A 24,075-nucleotide genomic window follows, 5' to 3' on the forward strand; every position below is an offset into this window, starting at 1 on the left:
TGACGTTCTGATATATAGAATGACCCTATCATTTTACCTTAAGGCAATATGAAAGTGTGATATATACATAACAAAAAGTCAAAATATTTATAAAACTTTTCTCCAAACTGGATGCACCAAATTATCTGAAACTTTAACACGTAATTACGGAGTCTCTAAGGAATAACACGCTGCTCATGAAATTTAATTTTTCGAAAAAAAAAGTGTACTTATCTCGAACAAGAGCCAAAAGATTTTTTTTCCTTTTTTTTTTTTTTTTTAATGAAATTTCACGGGCAGCGCGTTCTTCCTTAGAGCTTCCATAATCACGTGTCAAAGTTTTAGATAATTTGGTGCACCCAGAAAAATGTTTTATAAATATTTTGACTTTTTGGCCCGTACATATCACACTTTCGTATCATCTTAATCATTATAATATATCATGTAAATCATTATAAATCATGATATAAATATTTTGATTTTTTGGTACTTATATATCATACTTTCATACCACCTTAATCCTTCATCGTCGCCTTTGCCCAGCGTGCATTTTTCGATACTCACAGCTTTCCTATTTCCATCGACGGGGACGCTTTCGGGGTTGATCGATCGGGGCGCGAACTAATTGCTAGAGAACCCACCTCGTTATTGTTGTCCTCGGCGAAGTCCTCGAGCTGCAGGACGTCTTCGAGCTTGGCCGGAGGGTGGCCATTGGCCCTGGGCTCGTCGTGACGGCGCTCGGCGTCCTTGTCGGCGGCGCCGCTCATGGTTTCCGTCTTCATCCCCGTCATCGTACTCCCAGGAGTGCCCGTGTTCGCCGGAGTCGCTGTCGCGGCCCTCTTCGCGATCTGCGCCCGACTGCGAGACGAGAAAATCGGACCATTCGCAAACACGGGGAGAGAAGAAAAAAAAAAAAGAGAAAAAGAGAGGCGATTGAGTAATTCGCTGATTAATCGGCTGGGCGAGGAGAGCGAGGGCGCCAATCAGAAGCGAGTAAGCCGATGCGGGATTTCTTTCAGGATCTGTGATCGATCTCGCTCGTGTGCCCGACCTTCCGGGAGGAACGAACAAATAGGAACGGAAATTATTTCTTTGGACTATTTCAATTTTTCGATGGGAGACTTTTAACACTTTTCGAGGGAAACTTCTTACACGAGGGCACGTGTAAGGTCCCGTGTTATACAATGAGCGCGTTTCGGTATGTCAAATTGTGGACGGTTAACTGCTATTTTCATTCAGCTTTGGGTTTTAATATTAACACAATTTGCGTAAACGTTTCGGTTAGTGTTATTACTTTTGAATGTTGTCTATAAAGTCACTTAACGGCTGCGCTTCCGGTTTGCCGAAGTTGGCATTAAAATCGCCGCTTATTATTCTTCGTATCTCGTCCCAATTCTATTGTTTTACAGCCAATTACTACTTACATTTATCTTTGTATTTTAGTATTGGCACAGTTTGCGTATATTTTGCTTTTACAGTTCATTTCTATTTAGGTTTATTCATCTTTGTGTGTTAGTATAGAGGCAATTTACGTAAGCGTTTTCCCTCGTATTGACACGTTATTTTCGCGATTTATTATTGACGTTTAAAGTGAAATAAAAGTAATAAAAGAAGAAAAAAAAAGAAATGAAAATAATTTGTGCCCAAAACAACCAGTATCGATAGCACAAAAACATTATGTAAAAGAATGATTCATGATATCTAATAACTCCCGTTAACATAAGGTGATATGACAGGGTCATTTTATATATCAAAAGGTCAAAATATTTATAATATTTTTCTCCAAATTGGGTGTACCAAATAATTTAAAACTTCGGCACGTGATAACACAAGGCATTAAAGAGTTTAAAAAAATCGTTCTATGGCCGCAACGCGCGTTGTAAATAAAACTCTTAAGGTGATATGAAAGGATCATTCCATAGATATAAAATGTTAAAATGTTCATAAAACTTTTCTCCAAACTGAGTGCACCGAATCATTTGAAACATTAGCACGTGATTATGAAGGCCCTAAGGAAGAACGCGATGCTCCTCAGATTTCGTTCAAAAGAGAACTTTGTTTATTTAGCCTAGAGTAGAACGAAGAGAACACTTTTGTGAAAAATAAAATTTCACGCATTCTTCCTTAGGGCCTTCATGATCACGTGCTAATGTTTCAAATGATTCAGTGCACTCAGTTTTGAGAAAAGTTTTATGAACATCTTAACATTTTATATGTATGGAATGATCCTTTCATATCACCTTAAGAGTTTTATTTACAACGCGCGTTGCGGCCATAGAACGATTTTTTTAAACTCTTTGATGCCTTGTGTTATCTTGTCGAGATGCAGTAAGGATAACTGATAAACATTTATAACGCATTGCTCTGTGATATCGCGTCGAGAGGAAATCAATGTGTTAGGGGTGGTTGGTGATCATTTATAGCGCATTCCCCTGGGTATGCTTCCACCAATTTCTAGGATTAACTTTTAGGTGTATACGTGATTTTCTGTGAGGTACTCGGTACTAACAAATTGATAAATTGCGGCGGGTGAATGTGATTAATTACTCTGTTGTCCTAGATAACCTACTTATACAATCAGTTCCTGTGTATAGCAAAAAGTGTGGGTCCACCCCGAGATTGAAATGAGTACACCAAGAATTATTCCCTCCCGGATCTCCGCTTCTTATTAATTGCAGTATCTCGTGTTAATAGGGTAAAGTTGGGTAAATTGTACCGAGTTTACAAAACTGCCAATAGAAATGTTTTTGGCAGGATGTTTTAGTGAACGACTCATATTTCATTTACCTGTGAAATACTGCATGTAATGTGCACACATGCAGGTACATACACGCTATTTAACACGGTAGACATTCAAATGAAATATTCCTTACAGTGGTACGATTTAAACAGCTCATTTGGTAAATCGTCCCACCAGATGAGTAAATTGTCCTCTTTTATTGTAATAAAGTCGGATAATTTTTACCACATACGAGAAATGGATTCACAGCAAAACATTGACCATATAAGTAAAATTCGGAAAAGAAAATTGATTACATAAATCATATTCTACTATAAAAAACGTATATATGAAATTCAGTAGATTTTACATTAGCGCATTTTTCATGAAACCACATTTTATAATATAATGGCTTCTCTCATATCTTAAGATAACCATGTTCCATTATTCTTTTTTACGCCATTTCTAAACAGAATCACGTTTACCGAAGGGTGACTATTTAGATAACCAAAGTTTTGAATTAATAAACACAGTTGGGATAATTGTACCGGGATGAATTACCCGATTATGTAGTGGGACAATATTGCCGATCGGGACTTGTTTTCAGTTTTATAATTTTTAAAATGTCCGTTTAGGGTTATGCAAAAGGTAATACATGTATTGGCATGAAAATTAAATTAACTTTTTAACATTTATTGGTGACAATTTTTTAACGTACCCCACATGGGGTAATCGGTTGGAAACGATGCGGCAAAATTAGTAATGCATTGGCAAACTAATGTAATATGCCTTTGACTTTAGTATTCACCGGTGCTGCCACCAAATATTAGGTATAAACAAATGTTGCAAGCCTATGTTCATAATTTTCCAGTTATATAGCCATTTCTTAGGGTGTGCTTAAATATCGTACTAGTACAAGTTGACCGACGGTACGATATCTCCTACTTACCCTAAGAAATGGCTATATAACTGGAAAATTACGAACTTAAGCTTGCAACATTTGTTTATACCTAATATTTGGTGGCAGCACCGGTGAATACTAAAGTCAAAGGCATATTACATTAGTTTGCCAACGCGTTACTAATTTTGCCGCATCGTTTCCAACCGATTACCCCATGTGGGGTACGTTAAAAAATTGTCACTAGTAAATATTAAAAAGTTAATTTAATTTTCATGCAAACACATGTATTACCTTTTGATAACCCTAAACGGACATTTGAAAAATTATAAAACTGAAAACAAGTCCCGATCGGCAATATTGTCCCACTACATAATCGGGTAATTCATCCCGGTACAATTATCCCAACTGTGTTTATTAATTCAAAACAAATGTTCTTAAATATCGTACTAGTACAAGTTGACCGACGGTACGATATCCCCTACTTTTCCCTACCCTAGAGAAGTTGTCTGCTTTTTACAGATAGTTAGTATTAATTTATGGGGCATATTTCCCTGGGTACATCTGCCCCACTTCCCTGAATTACTTTTAATCCGTACACGTACCTATTTATTCAGTGCATTCTAATGAATAGACTAACAAAAAAATATATACCAAAATTGAACAGGACATACAGGTCTTCAGATACCGACAGTAGACTTCTTTTTTCAATATTTGGGATTTTCAAATATCAATATTTTGTTTCAGAGTTCCTACATAAATGCATGACACGTAGAAATAATTTCTTTGATATACATTTCTTTCGGTACGTCGCTTTACACCTATTTCCCTCGGTTCAAAATTAGTGCACATATTTCCCCCGGCGCACCAAAATATTTATTCTAATTTCGTGCAACGCGAACTGGACCTCTAAAAATAACCCGAACAGCATCCCTGTGATTAATGAGGAAAGATTGGAGACTGCAATCACTCGGTGGAGGGGACTCCCTCCACGGGCGACGTCGCGGCGCCTGAGGGAGCGTCGCGACGCTTCGCGATCGAGGCGATCGAGTCGCCGATTCGCGATCGACGCGAGAAAACAATATTTGCCTCCTCCCCCTCGGAGTGTTTGCGTGGTAAAAACTTTCCAAGACGATAAACTCGCGAGTTGGTCGTTTCCGACGAAACTGATCAACGTTCGAGTCGCGTCGAAAGTCACGTTAGTTGGATCGAAGTACCTTATTTAAGATGATATGAAAGGCGCCGAGAAATTTAATCGAGGTCGATAAATTAGAATTCATCTATACCCTTTTTGGTGGTAACGCCATTTTGAATACTCAAGTGGTAACATAAACTGGCGCGTCCCGTAACCGACATTTATATTTACATTGAAGCCTTTTTGCAGTCTACGTTGGGAATTGTACAAACTGAAGCGTTCCATATGTCATTTCGGTAAAGCAATGATGAAGAGATCGACGTAAAACTGTCGAAATCCCGTGAATTCATTATTCTAACGACTGTTTAGGGCCAACGTCGCCATCTGTGACGTTTAGCTGCAACTAAATTTTTTCTCTAAAGACACATGTTAGTCCTGAGACATTGTCTTGCAATCGTTGGTGAAAGTATTTCCCATACTTTCCCATCTGACTCTGTAATATGCCATTTCTACGATATTCTAAATTGTTCGAGGTAGGTCCTGAAACTCTTCATTTTCTGTTCCAAGCCTCCAAAAATCGTAAAACAGCGAAAACGTGTATGGACCCCGCCACGTTGGTTCTAGTCCGTGATAAATAAACAAATTTTGGATAAATAATGAAATTTCATGAGTTTCAGGGCCTACTTTAAAGTCTCCATGTTCACGTGGTTAAATTTGAAACGAATCGGTACCCCCAATTCGGAGAATACTTCCACCAACGATTTGACTTCTCAGATATATCTAGGCTGACTCTTTCATATCACTTAAGGTAAAAATTTTTAAGATGGCGTGAAAGCACCGAGAGGTTCTGACAAACCGCCCTGTACTCCCGATGTATATTTTTGGTTTATAATAGTGATTCAAACTTAATGATTTAGAGCTACAGAAAATTCCGAAGCTTGTCAAGCGAGGCATAATGCTTCATTTGAATAATTATTCAAGGTGACAAATTACTCGATATACAAGGTGCGAGGAGAAACATTTATGATTGACTTTAATCGGCAATTAGATTTGGATATAGTTTGAGGAAACAATTTTCGAGGTAACAGACACGCGGCATGACCTCGTCTCGTATTAACCGGAAATTGGTCATCCGAGTGGACGGGGATGCAATTGAACTAGTAATTAAATAACAATTCGGCTACCACCCGGGCTCGCGCGTCGATTTTACCGAGGACCTAAGCACCGCTGTCACGTGCTATCAGGCCGATAAGGACAAGGAAACCTTGACCCCCTGCGTTGACCTTACGGAGTCTTGCGTTCGACTTGCTCTCCTGGTAAAGTCTAAAACTCTCCACGGCTGTTAATTGACACTTTCCGTTTCGATTTCGATAACGATATCCTCGCCCACTGAGATAGCAATCTGGCTAAGATAGTATGATTTTCTTTCTAGTCACTGGCCTAAAGACGCCTTAAACAGGGAAAAGTATCTTCCGCTTTCAGGAAATTATTTCCCACTTATCTCGTATCAAAAACTGTACAAACTCGTACTTATACTTCACTTTTATCATTAAAAGACGTCTTTTAATATTAAACGCGAGGCATGAACATGGATCGGTGAATATAGATTTTGTGTGTATAAATAATGAATTTCTTCGGAGAAAAAAATTAAATATGTAAAAGGGAAAATCAATGAGATGGACGATATCTCTGACCCTAACGTGTTTCGTAATTTTCGGAGCTTGCCTTGATTTCACGGTCTACGGTGTTAAATAAGTTACCGTTTTAATTACATCGCGACTTATGTCGGCGTGAAAATTAGCATACGATTTTATCGGCTGCCGCCCGATGAGGCGCCTTGGTCGAGACTTTTATTTCTTCGGACTTTAATCGCCACTTTCGATGTCGATTTCGACAGCCTCGCGATTTCGTCGCTCCAAAAAAGGAAAATAACCGAGACGATGCTATTGCATTGCTCGAAAAGTGTGCTTGAAAAGTTTCCGAGTAAAGTGAAACTCCTTGGACAAATATAATCGTTCGCACGTAACTTTTAATTTGCGAGGTCTACACTTGCACGATAAACATTTGTATTCCATAAGTGTTAAGTAAATTTTCGAATGCTTTTGAGATACTTCTTTTAACACTAGAGTTTATGAAACGTTACTTTTCATAAGCGACGTCTACACTTGCACGATAAACATTTGTATTCCATAAGTATTAAGTAAATTTTCGAATGCTTTTGAGATACTTCTTTTAACACTAAAGTATATTAAACGTAATTTTTAATTAACGACATCTACACTTGCACGATAAACATTTGTATCCTATAAGTGTTAAGTAAATTTTCAAATGCTTTTGAGATATTCCTTTTAACACTAAAATATATTAAACGTAATTTTTAATTAGCGACATTTACACTTGCACGATAAACATTTGTATCCTATAAGTATTAAGTAAATTTTCAAATGCTTTTGAGATATTCCTTTTAACACTAAAATATATTAAACGTAATTTTTAATTAGCGACATTTACACTTGCACGATAAACATTTGTATCCTATAAGTATTAAGTAAATTTTCGAATGCTTTTAAGATATTCCTTTCAACACTAGAGTATATGAAACGTTACTTTTCATAAGCGATGTCTACACTTACACGATAAACATTTGTATCCTATAAGCGTTAAGTAAATTTTCAAATGCTTTTAAGATATTCCTTTTAAGACTAAAGCATATTAAACGTAGTTTTTAAATAACGACATCTACACTTGCACGATAAACATTTGTATCCTATAAGTATTAAGTAAATTTTCAAATGCTTTTGAGATACTTCTTTTAACACTAGAGTATATTAAACGTAATTTTTAATTAGCGACATCTACACTTGCACGATAAACATTTGTATCCTATAAGTGTTAAGAAAATTTTTGAATGCTTTTGAGATACAGGCTGTTGATAAACCGTCGGTGCCCGTGATTTATCGAAATATCCCACTATGTTCATGATAGTAGGGGCGTCTGATTACTACCATCACATGTATAGTCGCTTACTATTCCCGATAAGAACAGATTTTGTTATGAAAGCGCAACAATAATATCATATATCAGAAACGTTTCTCAACGGCAACGCAATCGTGGTAAAACACGTGATTTTACAGATCATGATACAACTATACATTTTGCGACATACGAATGATCGAGTAAACATACATTCTTGAAAGAAAGTATTGTAACTCGTCAACATTTGTTCGGATGTTCTATCTAGACATGTTATACATGTTTTATAACATTTCATTTTTATACTCTATAAACGTATGGTACAAATGTCGTATGTAAGTATATGAATTTTCCTATACAATTTCACAAAATCGTAATTCGTATAACATATTATACCATGATATTACAAGTTATAACATTATAGATCTCTAAAGAAATGTGCACTAATTCACTTTTAAGACATCAAATTTATAATTTTACTGCAGCATTATACCCCACAAATGCACAAATTTTATAGATATTTCTTATCTGTTTTCGCTTTTTATAAGACATACGAAATTATGTTCACGATTCTCGGTAACTCGTCATTTTGACAACGGCCGATAGGCAGCCACTTTTTAAAAACGGAGACGTTCAGTGTCAGTCAAATTCCAACCGAGCTACGGATTGAACCGAATAAAGATTCTTATTTCCTCAAAACCCCTCACATTTTTAAGGTGAAGTGAATCTCCCCTCAAATCAGTCGATTCGAATAAGACACTTTTATTTAAGGGTATTGGATCGAACCGTCTGAAACTTTGACACGTGACTCGTGAGCATCTAGGAATTGTTCTGGCATTTTCAAATTTGGATTTTTCAAAAAAATTGTTTAACTTAGCCCAGACCAGAACCAAAATGGTGTCGAGTTCTCATTTTTCTATCGATATCCAACTGTTGAAGGTTCTAATATGAGAATCGAAGGTGCCAGAACAATTGTACGACAATTTAGAACACTCTGGTAATGGATAAACTCGCATTTGAACGGAATAAAGGCAAAAAGAGTATTTTATGCGCTGCTATGTTAAAATAATGGTAATACAAGGTCTCGGAGAGAAGATTTAGTTGACACGGAAATCACAGATGGCGCATGGGGTCCCTTTGCAGTCAATTAGGGCCTCAGAAACCATGAATCCAGGGGATTTCTGGAGTTTTACTTCGATTTCTTTATAATTATTATACGAAATCGACAGGTGGAGTATGCCATTTGGGACAATACCTAATATAATTCGATACGGCTGTCAATATAAGGACGAATGTCGGCAAAGTAGGTACTTAAAAAAATCAGTTTCACCGACGTCGATCAAGTTCCTCGACGTGCTTCGCTTCACCTTCAGTAGAAAATATTTTTTAACAGAAAATCTGTATGGAAAAGGCTATAGAGGACTTCGATTTTCCGTGAAACCACGGATGAACTTGATCAAAGTCTTGTCTTGGAAATTTTCTACAAAATGTGGAACAATCTAAAACACGATTTCAATGAGAAAAGAAAGAATGAAATGCCGATTGCAATATACATATGTACCTGCTGAGTGGCGGGAAAATGAAAGATCGATTGTACGTCTCCGGAACTCGTACGGATTTTGCGAAGCTGTAAACAGATCTACGGTGAAGGAGTAACTGACTAATGATGAAGTGTATCGGTCAGATGAAAGCTACCTTACTCCGCAGTACACTCAATTGACGTTCGTTTATCTAATTAATTGTTAACCGACTGTCAATGTACCATAAGACAGTGCCATTAACGCTCATTAGCGATCGCGCTTAGATGGTACTATTTAACCCAAATTGAAACGTGGAAGTCTCCTTTCATTCATCTCGACTAGACATATGTCGAGTTCTCTGTAGATATTTTGCCACGAGATACAGCTGATGAAATTACCACTAATGTTGGAATAAAGATAAATGCAAGATTCATTTATTTATCGCCTAAGTCTCCATTCATTCATCTCGACCCGAGATATTTCAAGTTGTTTGCAGATATTTTGCCATGAGACAAAGCTGATGAAATTACCAATAATGTAGGGATAAAGATAAATGCGAGGTTCATTTGTTTATCGCCTAAGTCTCCATTCATTCATCTCGACCCGAGATACATCGAGTTGTCTGCAAATATTTTGCCACGAGACACAGCTGATGAAATTACCACTAATGTTGAAATAAAGATAAATGCGAGGTTCATTTGTTTATCGCCTAAGTCTCCATTCATTCAACCCTACCAGAGATATTTCGAGTTGTCTGCAGATATTTTGCCACGAGACAGCTGATGAAATTACCGATAATATTGGGATAAAGATAAATGCGAGGTTCATTTATTTATCGCCTAAGTCTCCATTCATTCATCTCGATCCGAGATACATCGCGTTGTCTGCAGATATTTTGCCACGAGATACAGCTGATGAAATTACCACTAATGTTGGAATAAAGATAAATGCGAGGTTCATTTGTTTATCGCCTAAGTCTCCATTCATTCATCTCGACCCGAGATACATCGAGTTGTCTGCAAATATTTTGCCACGAGACACAGCTGATGAAATTACCGATAATGTTGGGATAAAGATAAATGCGAGGTTCATTTATTTATCGCCTAAGTCTCCATTCATTCATCTCGACCCGAGATACATCGAGTTGTCTGCAAATATTTTGCCACGAGACACAGCTGATGAAATTACCGATAATGTTGGGATAAAGATAAATGCGAGGTTCATTTATTTATCGCCAAAGTCTCCATTCATTCATCTCGACCAGATATATTTCGAGTTGTCTGCAGATATTTTGCCATGAGATACAGCTGATGAAATTACCAATAATGTTGGGATAAAGATAAATCGCAAGGAATTATTTCTGATCGACAGAAGGCATGTTCAATTCTGCTCAATGATTTCAATTTAAAAGATTATATTCCCTCAAGGATTAATATAGATCGCTGTTTTACCTCTGTTTTTAAGTATTTACAAAATGCATTATGTATTGAAAATGAGTTGTTTTATAGTTGGATATGTAAATCAGGATTTCGGTTATTATATCCAATAATTATCAACGTCAATATCTTTTTTGAATCACTTAGAAGTTTCTGTGGCGTGATATGCTTTTTTATGATTACTCGCGAACGATAACTGTTCCACTTGATAATTTGTCACTTACAAGAATGGTTATCGCGACAGGTAAATGACCGTATATCGTCATTGATAACTGATCGTCTATCGAATTCGTCGATTACTTCCTCTTGAAGAAATGGTCACATGATCAAGTAGGAGAGATAATGTACTATAACTTTACGTACACTACTTAAAAGAAATTGAAGCAATTCGAGCCGCTGATTAAAATCTTTTAATTCGTTACAAAATTGTCAATTTTGTCATTTTCCTATCGAAACGTATAATTATGCATTCCACAATGCGGAATGGAAATCCAATATTAAAATTTAATAAGACCGGGATTTAAATTAAAATCTACATTGTTACGTATGGCATTTAAGCTATGCTTTCATCGCATTGCATTAGATACATCGAAATTAACAATAAACATATCTAATAAGATACATGGTGCTAAAGAAACAAATAAATAAATTGGGAAATAAGTCCATCCATTACTGTAGTTTCTCAATTTCGGATTTCTAAAATTAGTGAAAACCAACTGTTACTTTCCAAATCTCTTGCGAAATGCCTTAATCTCGTGCTTATCGAATTATCGGTATTCCTCGGCCATTAATATTATCGCTGACAAGAGATATACCACTTATCTATCCCGAATGTCAAGAATTCACTCCAAGTTTCTATGACCGACGACCTTTGTTGATGACGACTACTACAGGAAATACGATTTCTGTCTAGACTATTGTACGTGTTAAGGGTACTAAGGGAGTACCAAGAAGTCTCTCAAGAACGTTCATGATCCGTTATCATTGCGCTTGTCCGGTCGATACGGACTAGAAGAGATTACAGAGTGATTCCAAAGGGGTTCATGCAACAGGAGCTAATGGAGCATTACCTCGATAATTATTCTCAATTGTATAAATACAGTCTGAAGAAACTGTCGAACATGCGATTTAATGCGCAACTGCGTCATAAGTCCGGAAGTAATGTTTTGCCATTTGGGGTTATCGACGAAAGTAGTTTCTCATTATTTTCGAGGATAAACCTCGTCTAATGAAAAGTCGAACCTCGACAGTCTGGAACTGTTCATTACGGCTAATCGTCTGCGTCCCTGTTGTAAGAAAATCAGGATGAAGGTTCTTCATAATTAGCTTTTTTATTCCGTAACAACATGATACCTGTTTATCAGAATAATTTAGCATGCATTTATATGGCAGATACTTTCGTTTCTCCTATGTTTACCCCTTAAAAAGCACGTTAAGTATACGTTCGCGGTGAACAGCCGATATTTCCTCAATAAACTCAAGGTCGCCAAATTAAAATAAAATGTATGACGGCCAATCTTCTAATATTGTTAACAGGTCATGGTACTAATTGCCGACTTCGACTTGGCGTGGCAGGGGGAAATAAATATGTTAAAGTAGAGCTCAAGAAGGAATATTTACACGAAACTGTCCTCTAAGGAAACATGCTTGAAATTGTATAAGTAACGCGCGTTAATTTAAATATGGTAATGCTTACTATTAACTGCCAAGTCATGTAATGTGGGTACTAACTTGAAAATTACAGGGGTACCATGCGCACGTAGTAAAAACCTTGACGGCGTTCTTAAATCCAATCCCTCAATTACTACCGCGTGTTATAATTCATAAATTCCAGTGTGAAGTGCCTTTCAATTACCCGGTACAAAGAACCGAACAATTTGTTTAAGGAAAAACGCCATTACATTATTGAACTCGACGGATATCCCAATTTAAATACGAGCTTGACAAATGTCCGCAGAAGGAGTTAAATTCTTGCACGAGAATAAATGTTCGGCAAAAAGTGAAATTATTCGGCATTGTTGCAAAACGAAATCGAACAGTAGTTGCAGAGAGATTGCTGTGCGTGCAATTCCTACTACGAAATACTATTTTTTTAATGTTACTTATAGTTAAATTATATCATTAGGCACGCAACAAATTCAATACGTTCTGAAAAAGGGCGATAATACTGAATAATCTATCATTCGAACACACGCATGAGGTTAATTTCTATTCTATGTCACCACGCGTGCCTATTGTATTCAAATGAAAACCGTGCAACCTTCTCTTTTACTTTACGAATGAATCCAGATCTCCATATTTCATCGCACCCGAGGGGCTATTCATTCAGAAATCAGTAAAAACGATTTCTTTCATTGAGAACCGATTTCCTTTGATTTCATACGACAAATAACAATGCGACTCGGTAACGAGTGGCAGTCAGCCTCAAAATTGCGGCAATGTTTTGGTCATGAAGTAGTATAAGGAGACATAACCTCAATGGTCAGCTGCACAGAAAATGATCCCGGAATTAGGACCCAGGATCTCACAAGGAAGGTATCCCAAGTAGATCTCTCTGATTTAATTTCATTTATAATATGTCATAGTAGACAAAAACTAAGCGACACGTATTTTTTTTTTTTATCTGCCATTTAAACACTTTAAGGGGGAGAAACCACCATCCAAATTGAGGCATGTCAAGGGGCGATTTGGCAGTTTCACCCACGAGAACATAATATTTCTTAACTAATCCACCTGGAAAAACTTTTTCATAACGAGAAATGAAAAATATAATTTTGTCAATTAAAATAAAAAAAAGTTAAGGGGTGAGCCACCCCTCACAGGCCTTACTTTGGATGGTGGTTTCACCCTCCTTAAAGTGTTTAATGGCGGATAAAAAAAATACGTGTCGCTTAGTTTTTAGTCTACTATAACATATAAAAGAAATGAAATCGGAGATCGACCTGGGATATCTTCCTTGTCAGATTTTCGATGATCTCACGATACGAGCAGTACTTGCGGAAAATCAAGAAACTCCAATCCTACGTGACCAAAACATTTCCTACCGACGTAAATGACATAAAATGCCTTTAATTTAACAATTAAGGTACGCAGAGCGAAACGATAATCCGCGGACGAGATACAGAATGTAATGTTTTTAACGCGATCAAGACTAGCAGGCACACTATCAGATTCAGAATTTTTAATTCCAAAATTCCATCGAATCGCTCTCAGCACAAGATCGCAAAAATCTGAATATCTCGGACCCCTAAAGTGGGGACGATTTCAATACATGGCGTTGTATCTCCTTATAATACTTCGTGGTTTGGTGATTTTCAACAATTACCAGCTGATTTTCACGTGATTTCGAGCACTGAAATAAATGATTTCCGGAGATAATACCCCCTTGATTGCATCTATACGCGTTATATATTATTAGAATAGCATATTTTTTCATCGGTCCAAGTAACCGATCGTTATTTTTACTTCATTAAAAGTTTCATTCGGTTTCTAGGGGATTTCTTTTGTTCCTCTGAGGCAAGGAAGGTATCAATCGAATAAGTCATGGATTCCATGCGATCGAAGGGATCGATACCGCTTCCAGCTAGTTCCTGGGTTAATGGGCACCGAGCACGTGCACGGATCAAAGTCCACTGGTTTATCTCGTTCGCTTGCATTTATTTACCAACATTCATGTCGCGATCAACTGTCTCGACGAGTGCTATCCGTAAATAACTGCAAACGGGCCAATAAACCGTGGTAGCGTTCACGGTCCGGCCATATTCTGCAACGGACTCGCCATCATGCTATCTCTATCATATTCTTTTCCCATCAGTGAAAACTGCGGAAAAAACTGCTGCTTACAAGAAAATAAGCTACCCAGCGAACGACTTTTACTTCCCTCAAATCTATGATTCGATGCCGACAGTGCAATGGAACGAAAATTTCCTCGACCGATTGCGTAGACAGCGTCTGATGATTACAGAAATTGTTGGGTACGTGCATGTGTGATAAATTAAATTCAACCTCATGCATTCAACAATCGGATTTCTTAAATTTTCAGGATTTTAGCCCTAATGCCGGAAAGAACATTCCTTCGCGTTTCTTTATCGCTTTACTCCGGTCGTGGTAATTATTGCCGTGTTTTTTCTCGGTTGTAAAATATGATCTGCAATAATTGTTACAACCGATAGTGCAATGGAACGAAGATTTCCTTGACCGATTGCGTAGACAGCGTCTGATAATTACAGAAATTGTTGGGTACGTGCATATGTGATAAATTAAATTCAACCTCATGCATTCAACAATCGGATTTCTCAAATTCTCAGGATTTTAGCTCCAATGCCGAAAACAATTTTCCTTCGTGTTTCTTTATTGCTTTACTCCGGTCGTGGTAATTATTGCCGTGTTTTTTCTCGGTTATAAAGTATAGTCTGCAATAATTGTTACAACCGATAATGCAATGGAACGAAGATTTCCTCGAACGATTGCGTAGACAGAGTCTGATGATTACAGAAATAGTTGCACACGTGCATATGTGATAAATTAAATTCAACCTCATGCATTCAACAATCGGATTTCTCAAATTCTCAGGATTTTAGCTCCAATGCCGAAAACAACTTTCCTTCGTGTTTCTTTATCGCTTTACTCCGGTCGTGACAATTATTCTGGCGTTCTTTCTCCCTTATAAAAAATGGCCCGTAATAATTGCTACAACTGTATTAAAGCGATAAAGAAAAGCGAAGGAAAGTTGTTTCGGCATTGGGGCTAAATTCCAGAAAATTTGCGAAATCCGATTGTTGAATGCATGAGGTTGAATTAAATTTATCACGCATGCACGTACGCAACAGAAATGATGTTTATCCTCTGCAGTATTGAGTTTCCGCTTTTTATTCAATTAATAATTAGCAAATATCTATCGAAACACTCGTCGGCATAATGCTGAAGAACATCTATATATCCGTTATTGATTACTGCATGATAGTCGACAAATTAAGTCATTTATCGCTCCCATGAGTGATAATTGGGTTAAGTATGGATAAATGGAACTTCGAACACGGTGACAATGGTTTTTATGATAAAATAATAGAAAATACAGTGACTGCAAATAAAATTGTTCAACAGAGAGCAATAAATGTATCGAGTACGCTGCCACCTCGTTGGGTATCGTTAAATAGAACCATTTAACCGTAACCACTAAATTATTTATCAGTTCCACTTTTCACTACCGCTTAATTCGTATATTCATGATTTGCGTCACCCCCTGACACCAAGGACATTAAAGCGGCATTATTAAGGCTCAAGTTAAAAATACGAGGAAAATTAATTGCATCTAGGACAAATTGAATTCAAAACCGTCGAAATATTTCAAGATTCTTCACATTTCCTATACGTCTACGAATGATCATCTTCATTCATATTTTTTACAACAGTTAACCCAACGGAAAAGTGCAATGACTTGGCTTTTCGTTTCAAATTGCGTGTCTATCCTAAGGTCGACCTTTGTTTGTTTTATCATTTGATTGTAAGTTTATCTCTTTATACCAATGTGACGTGTGATAACATCGAGATTACACAACGCCAGCGTAGCATCCTAATACTGAATGACGTGTCGTACAGAGGCCAAATAAAGTTGCGCGTTCTCTGGAATTATGGTTAACACTAGGTTTACGGGGCCCGTCAATTTGACGGAATTCAAACTTCGAAAAGAAATACCGAAAAAACCATAGCATTAATTTTAACCATTTTTGTATCGTAAATTAATCATTTCATCCAAAGAATTTGTACACGCAATTATTTTTTCCTATGCCTTCTAATTATTAAAATCTGTATGTAGTATACCTATCTCTACGAAACCCGTCAAATTGACGGACTAGCTAATTTCATAAACAATCCATATATATTTGCTTCGTTGCAGTGAGTGTAAGGCGAAGATGAGAGTGAAAGTTTGCATTGAAAGTGGAGAAATAGAAGGATCTTCGGATAGTGAAGAGGAAAACTTCTTGAAAGGGTGTCGTAGCAAGAAAAGGATGCGCATTCTTTCTAGTTCTGACTCCGAGGATGAGAGGACGAGCATTCCAATCATTTCCGTGATAATTTTTAAAAAAGGACTTTTTACTTATTAATAATTTATTTAAACGTAAAGCCTAGTGTTGTTTAATACAGACTTAATTTGAATAAATCGATTTTTTTAAAGAAAATGCGTGTTTTCGTTTACCCGTCAATTTGACGGGTGCTCGTAGAAACAGGTATATAAAAAACGCCCATAAACCTAGTGTTAAACAAATCTTGCACATTTTTATAAAGTTATTTTGTAGAAAAGTCGAACTATCGTTAAGCTGGTTATGAGCGAGTTAGATATTTAGGGAAATATTTAGATATTCAAATTCCCACGATACTGACGTTTCTTCTATATTTTGATTAGATTCTATAAGAGGTTTAGAGGAAGAGAAGAATCTTCGATTAATTCGACCGGAGACTGACTTCACTCGTCTGTTTCCAAAAGTGGCCGTCGTTAAGGTGGCCCTTTCATATCACCTTAAAGATATTTAGTATGACCCTATCACTTTAAAGTGATATGAAAAGGTCATATGTGCCCATAATTATGAAAGTGGTCTAAGTCATATATTTTTTGTTTCGAAATTACATTGAATTAATTTCGTTTGAAATAATATGGCGTGAAATAACTATTAAACTCATTTTTTTTTTTTAATTTTGACTTAGACCACTTTCATAATTATGGGCACATATATCCAAACGTCAAAACATTTGTAAAACTTTTCTCCAAACTGGATGCACCGAATCATTTGAAACTTTAACACGTGATTATGGATGTCCTAAGGAAGAATGCGATGCTCGTGAAATTTCATTTTTCAAAAAAAATTTTTTGTTATCTAGTGTAGGCTAGACCAAAATCACATTTCTTTTGTGGACAATGAAATTTTACGAACATCGCATTCTTCCTTGGGGTCTCCATAATTACGTGTTAATGTATCAAATCATTCGGTGCACTCAGTGTGGAGAAAAATGTTATAAATATTTTGACGTTTTATATATATATATATTATGTATATAATATTATATATATATATATACATATACATATATAATGACCCTTTCATATCACTTAAAGGCGACAGGTCGCTGAAAACCGTTGACCCACGTGGCGCTGTTTTGTGTCGTAGGGCATTTTACAATTCCGCATTACTAGTTATCCTTTTTAAAATTTGCGGGAAATACTTTGGTCACTATAACGAAAGTAAAAATGAAGAAAGTGAAAGACAATAAAAGCGAATATAAGAGATTTTCAAGAACGGGCATTATGAGTCGTAGGACTTTAACCCTGGATGAGTAATATCACTTCACAGAAACGCGTTATAAGTAGATAACCAGATGAACATAGTGTTCCTGTTTCTAAACATATCTCTCAGGAGAAGAATTTTTAAAATCAATTAAATCATAAAGAAGAAGTGTTAAAAAATTTACCGGCAATGCAAAGTATGCATTAAACTATGATATGTTACTAAATATGTCCAATAGCCGGCGTAACCTAATGTCTTTATGTACTAAGTGTTAATTAACAAAACTGCACGGTTTCCCGAGAAAGTTTTAATCACCCAAGTAAGAAAGAATTTAAAATACCTACTCTTAACCATGAAAAACAGGTTTCTGAGTTTCTGACGACTATTCCAGATAGCGCAACTCCAACTTGCACTAAAGTCGGACTCAAGGTAAATCCTGAATAATGTTTAAAGGACAGGAACAACAAAACCCCCTGTAGCAGCGAATATTGGTAATAGCTTGGTGTGATATTGGTCCAAAATTATCTATTGATACACCATTGCCAATTGTCGGGCAAAATTGAGCCAATATCATATTTCGCGTCGTAGTAAATATTAAATTCAATATATTGGTGCAATATTGGACATTTTAGCTAATTTATATTACGATGTCATATGCTACCAATAAATTAGAAAGCTCACATTTTAATATTGTAGCAGTACTCACAATAGCCGCTATATTAACTAGTTTATCAATATTGTTCGAATTTATATTGCTACACGGGACGTTACATGAATTTATACGAAATCAAGCATGAGCAGAGAGTCCAGAGCAATTAAGGTGACATAAAAGTGGCAGCTTTGCGGCCAATCGTTTATGAAACTTTTCTGCGGACTGGACTTATCATAACTGTATATAAATCAATAAGAAAAAGAAATGCCACGAGTGTCAGGACCTTTCTTAGGACCTCCCTATCCAGGTGGTAAATTTTCAATCAATTCGATAAATCCAGTTTGCAGAAAAGTTTCATCAACTTTTCAAACGCCACTTTCATGTCGCCTTAAGGTGAAGCGAAACCCCCTTCAAATCAGTCGATTTGAATACAACACTTTTTTTTAAGGGTATTAGACCAAACTGTCCGAAACATGACACATCACTCCTGATCATCTAAGAATTGTCCTGACATTCAAAATTTGGAGTTTTGGAAAAAATTTTTTAACTCAGTCCAGACCAGAACCAAAAGGGCGTCGAGCTCTCGTATTTCGATCAATATACAATTATCGAAGGCTCTGATATGAGAAACGAAACGGTCAGGACAATTTTACAACAATTTAAAACACTCTGGTAATCGATAAAGTCGCATTTGAACGGGATAAAGGCAAAAAAAGTGTTGTATGCGGTTCTATGCCAAAACGATGGGAATACTAGGTCTCGGAGGGAAAATTTAATTGACCTGGAAATCACAGATGGCGCAGGGGGTCCCTCTGCAATCAATTAGGGCCCCAGAAGGTATGAATCCAGAGGATTTCTGGAGTTTTACTTCGATTTCTTTATAATTATTATACGAAATCGACAGGTGGAGTATGCCATTTAGGACAATACCTAATATAATTCGATACAGCTGTCAGTATAAAAATGAACGTCGGCAACGTAGGTATTTGGAAGAATCTTTTTTACCGACGTCGAACAAGTTCCTCGACGTGTCTCACTTCACCTTAAACTCTTTTCCCTCGACCAAACGTGTCTCTTTAACAGAATTCACCTCTTGAAATTCTTTTTAGATGAAGGAAATAAGTGAAAGATCTGTAATTATGAATAAGGGTAATTACACGATCAGCCGTCGAGTTAACTGCAAGTAGAACATTCAGGGTGCTTCACCCCTGCGGCCTTTAACCCTTTAACCCTTTTAGCCGCAGTTAAACGCATCCTCTAATTAACCGTGGCTTGCTTGAAATTCTTCGCCTTGCGAGAGTCATCGGAAAAGGCGAACGATGTCGAATGAATCATCGACAATCTGCTCGGGTAATCAACCTTTAAAGGGGTTCGAAACCGACTCCTTGCCAGGTAAACTTATCGGCGTACGAACATCTCATTATTTTTTGCAATTAACACCGTGAACTGCATGACACTCTGACAGGTGCAGATCTGAATCAGGGAGGTCATTTCGTGACGAAGGAAAAGATTATTGAATCGTGAAGGGTTGTGAATGGAGCGTGAAAAGAAAAAAAAAATTAAACCAGGTAAAGATCTTGACCGATTACTTTATTTCGATCAGTCACATTAATCTCGATTCAGAGATAGTTAGCGTTGCAGTCTCTCTGTACGAGTGCGGATAATTACGAATGTATGTGCAGCCAGGTGTGCAAGGTGTACAAGGTGTACAAGGTGTGCAAAGTGCGCGAGGTGTGCAAGGTGTGCAAGGTACGGTTACACCTTCGGTGTCTCGTGTCAAGGTTGCCCGAATCCCGGAGAAAGTGATCGACAATACGTCAGTAACTTGAAATTCTACGTAACGGTTATTTGTAAATCATTTTTGAGTACATAGAGGGTAACGTGAGGACAGGACAGAGGTACAAAAGTTTCTAACGAATCGAGCACGTGTCCCGCGTTAGGTCGCAGCGCCATCTTAATTTTGCCAGACGGTAAACAAGAATAGAAGAAAACACCCCTTTCATCAGATTTGATTACACGGGATTCGATTTCCTCGGACAGGAAAGTATCCCCCTGGTTAAGATATTTAAGGTGATATGAAAGCATCAAATATACATACCAAAAAGTCAAAATATTTATAAAACCTTTCTCCAAACTGGGCGCACCGAGTCATTTGAAACTTCATTACGAGATTATGGAGGCCCTAAGGAAGACCGCGATGCTCGTGAAATTTCATTTCTCGATGAAAAACGTCTATTTATCTCGGGCAAGACTAAAGAAAAAAGACATTTTCTCCTCGGAAAATAAAATCTCTCGAGCATCGCGTTCTTCATTAGGGCCTCCATAATCACGCGTTAAAGTGTCAGATAATTCGGTGCACCCAGTTTATAGAAAAGCTTTATAAATATGTTCACGTTTCGATATATACAGAATGGCCCTATCATATCACCTTAGTCGTCGGAGTTTCCCGCAAGTCCCCGGACTGTATTTTAAAAAGTACTCCGAAACCAAGTCGGTAAGCTCACCTGGCAAGAAGTCAACATCGAACTCCCTTAAAGTCCACGCTGATTACGAAATCGATCCCAGAATCGTCGAAAAAGCCTCCCGTGTCGTTCGTCGGACCCCTCGCGCCACGCTGCACCTCTTGCGCATTCCTCTCAATAGTGCGCCGCTAAACGGGATAATTTATTTAAAAAAGAATCAGTGAAACAGGTCCCCGACGACTTCGAGATTCCTCGTATGCGAATCGAAGCTCGACACGATACATCCGGGAGCCGTTAATTCGGATCGCAAGACTCTTGATGGCCGAAGATCGGTCTCCCTCGGCACCCACGGCAGTAAATTTGGAGAAAGAGAACAGATAAACCGCGATCGAAGGGCAAAATCGGAAGTCGAAAGCGAGATAACTCCCTTGGGATGCAAACACGTGACTACGCCGTGTCCACGTGGGCCGCCGTGGAGATGCCGAAATAGCTCGCGAATCTGCCGCGGATGGGCGGAGAGAGGCAGAGAGAGAGAAAGAGGAAGCGAGAGGGGCCGATGACACGACGACGGGGGCGAAAGGGAGGAAAGATGCGCTACTTACCGCGGTCCGGCTGCTTCTGTAGGTCGCGCCGCCGCACTGGTCGGCGCACCGCCGGTGCGCACGTGCTACTCCGCGTGCGCGCGCACCCGACGAGGGTGAGTAGGGCCGCGCGAATGCGCGAACCCGCTGCGCAGGGCGTTCGTCTAAGACCGGCAGGAACTAAGTGTACAGAGGATCAAGGATATTGCGTATACTCTGCGAATCGGTTGACATTTCCATCTGAAACGATTTTATAAAACTATCAATGCTAGAATAAGGAAACAGTGCCCGGGGAAAGTTGCTCGATGACGCAGGAGCACGTAATGTAAATTTTAAATCTGTACAGGGCATGCGATAAAAGGCGCGAATGGAACAGAACTCGGACAAGATTTAGGAGAAAAAAACGATCTTTCGGTCTCGTTCATTGAATTAGAATTCTTTCTTATAATGGTCCGATAGTTCATGGTCGAATGAACACGAGTGGAAGTTGTTTGAAGAGAAACGATAACGCGGGAAGTCTCAAGTCGTGCCTCGTACTTACCCGTGGGGTTCTACTTTCCGAATACCGCTAGGTCTCTACCTAACATTTTATTTTAAGTAATATTAAGAAAGAAACTCTAAACAGCGTGTGCTCTCCCTCGTTCTTTACCTCCCCTTTGTTTTTCTGCGTACTTCCGCACCCCAAACCAGATAACAGCCCTGGGAAAGGCACCATGCGGATTCTCTGGGAAAGACGACTTTCCACCTATTTCCCCTTCAACCTGTCCCCAAACCAATCACGGGAGACATTACCCTTCTCAATCTTAAAAACCCACCAATAAGCATCCTTCTCTGCATCTAGGAACATCCGGTTTGGTACAAAAAGGCCCGCTCCGAAGGGCTCTGTCTCTTTGACCAGCGAAGTTTGACCTGTCTCCACTCTGTAACCTGCGTGCGAGGCACCTGTAACTCTGGGCGAATACCAGCCCCCTTAAATCATTCCTGTAAACCACGAGGCACCCGAAAATAAAGTATCTTTATCGCTTTACTCGACGAGGTCTTTGGCTGGTTTCAACCAACCGGAAGCGAATCCGAAAAACAACCCACGAGGCCCGGTCCGATCGAAATCCTCAGGCAACCGTTATCGGTGCTCCTGAGCAAACGATCCCCGACCTAACGATACCTGTCCGAAATGATTTTTTGAACCACATCGCTCTCCCCATGAGCGCTAAATTACGTCTCCCCGTGACATCGGTAACCTTCGTTCGTAGCATTTTGTCCGCACGCTAATGATTTAGGAAATACTGCCGGACGTGCATCCGGCAACTCACCCTGTACCCCGAGTGCAAGTATCCACGAAGCTCTCGCCTGTCCCGAGCTATTTCCTTTCGTCGCAACCGTCTCGTAGCTCCTGCCGAAGGCGGCAAAATTTCAACGGCGAGAAATGTGCTCGGGTGAGCGAACTATTCTCAGATACGGGCACGGCTGAGCTTCGAATCGAACCCTCCGAGGATGAGCGGCCGCGACGATTTTCAAACCCCGAGGACCAGCAGTCGCGCGCGAGCTGGATCAGCTGGATAGCAGTCGTCGATGCTCGCGTCGGACTGGAATCTCGAAGAAGAGGCGCGCATACGGTTAGCGCGCTCGCTACGACTGGCGATTAGTCGACGCTGCTAATTCGCCCGACAAAGCGGGCACTAGCCGCTCTCGCTCGGCCTCCGTCCCTCGCCGTCCCCTCTCGCGCGACCGGTAGCCGATACGAAAGTGCGCGGCTTCGGTCGCGATTGGCCGAGCGGGAGGGGCTCGTCCCTCTTACGAGTATCCCTCTCGAGGGCGCCCCAGCGCGCACTCGCACGCGCGGCGACACGTGGTCGGCCGAGTCGCGCGCCCACGCGGGAGCAACGCGACCGGGAATTCCTCCGGACCAATCAACGCCGACGGTCGATCGAGGTCCGAAGGACGGCCGAGGCAAAGAGCCACGACCGACCTTTCGGCCTCTTTCGGTCAAGGAAAGGTCCGCTACCTCTGCATGTAATTCAATAGGTTTGATCGTTTTGCCAACAGTTTTTACACTTTTACGAAAAGTGTACACTTTGGGGTTCGTTTTGCGTGGGCATCTACCCCGAGGGTACACTTTCTCTACACTTTCTACCCTCGATCCCGAACGAGGGCAAGAAGGGTAGCCCGCGAATTTGGCGGCAAATTTGAAAATTGAAAAGACCAACCAACAGGAAAATACAACATTTATGCTACTGTCTCAACGTAATATAAATAGACCGACCTTTCGGCCTCTTTCGGTCAAGGAAAGGTCCGCTACCTCTGCATGTAATTCAATAGGTTTGATCGTTTTGCCAACAGTTTTTACACTTTTACGAAAAGTGTACACTTTGGGGTTCGTTTTGCGTGGGCATCTACCCCGAGGGTACACTTTCTCTACACTTTCTACCCTCGATTCCGAGCG

The 24,075-nt window shown here is 39.1% G+C and overlaps 1 long non-coding RNA gene across 1 annotated transcript; it reads right to left on the reverse strand.

The window, feature by feature from the left end:
* Positions 1-356: 356 nt before the first annotated feature.
* Positions 357-23,251, reverse strand: LOC111673936. The gene is made up of 3 exons (XR_002762174.1): positions 22,946-23,251; positions 21,657-21,875; positions 357-837 (listed from the first exon to the last, which is right to left on the reverse strand). It is a non-coding gene; the product is annotated as an uncharacterized LOC111673936 (long non-coding RNA).
* Positions 23,252-24,075: the final 824 nt, after the last annotated feature.

The sequence above is a fragment of the Orussus abietinus genome, unplaced genomic scaffold (assembly GCF_000612105.2).
Source record: "Orussus abietinus isolate OABI.00-Male unplaced genomic scaffold, Oabi_2.0 scaffold215, whole genome shotgun sequence".
Taxonomy (NCBI): Eukaryota; Metazoa; Arthropoda; class Insecta; order Hymenoptera; family Orussidae; genus Orussus; species Orussus abietinus.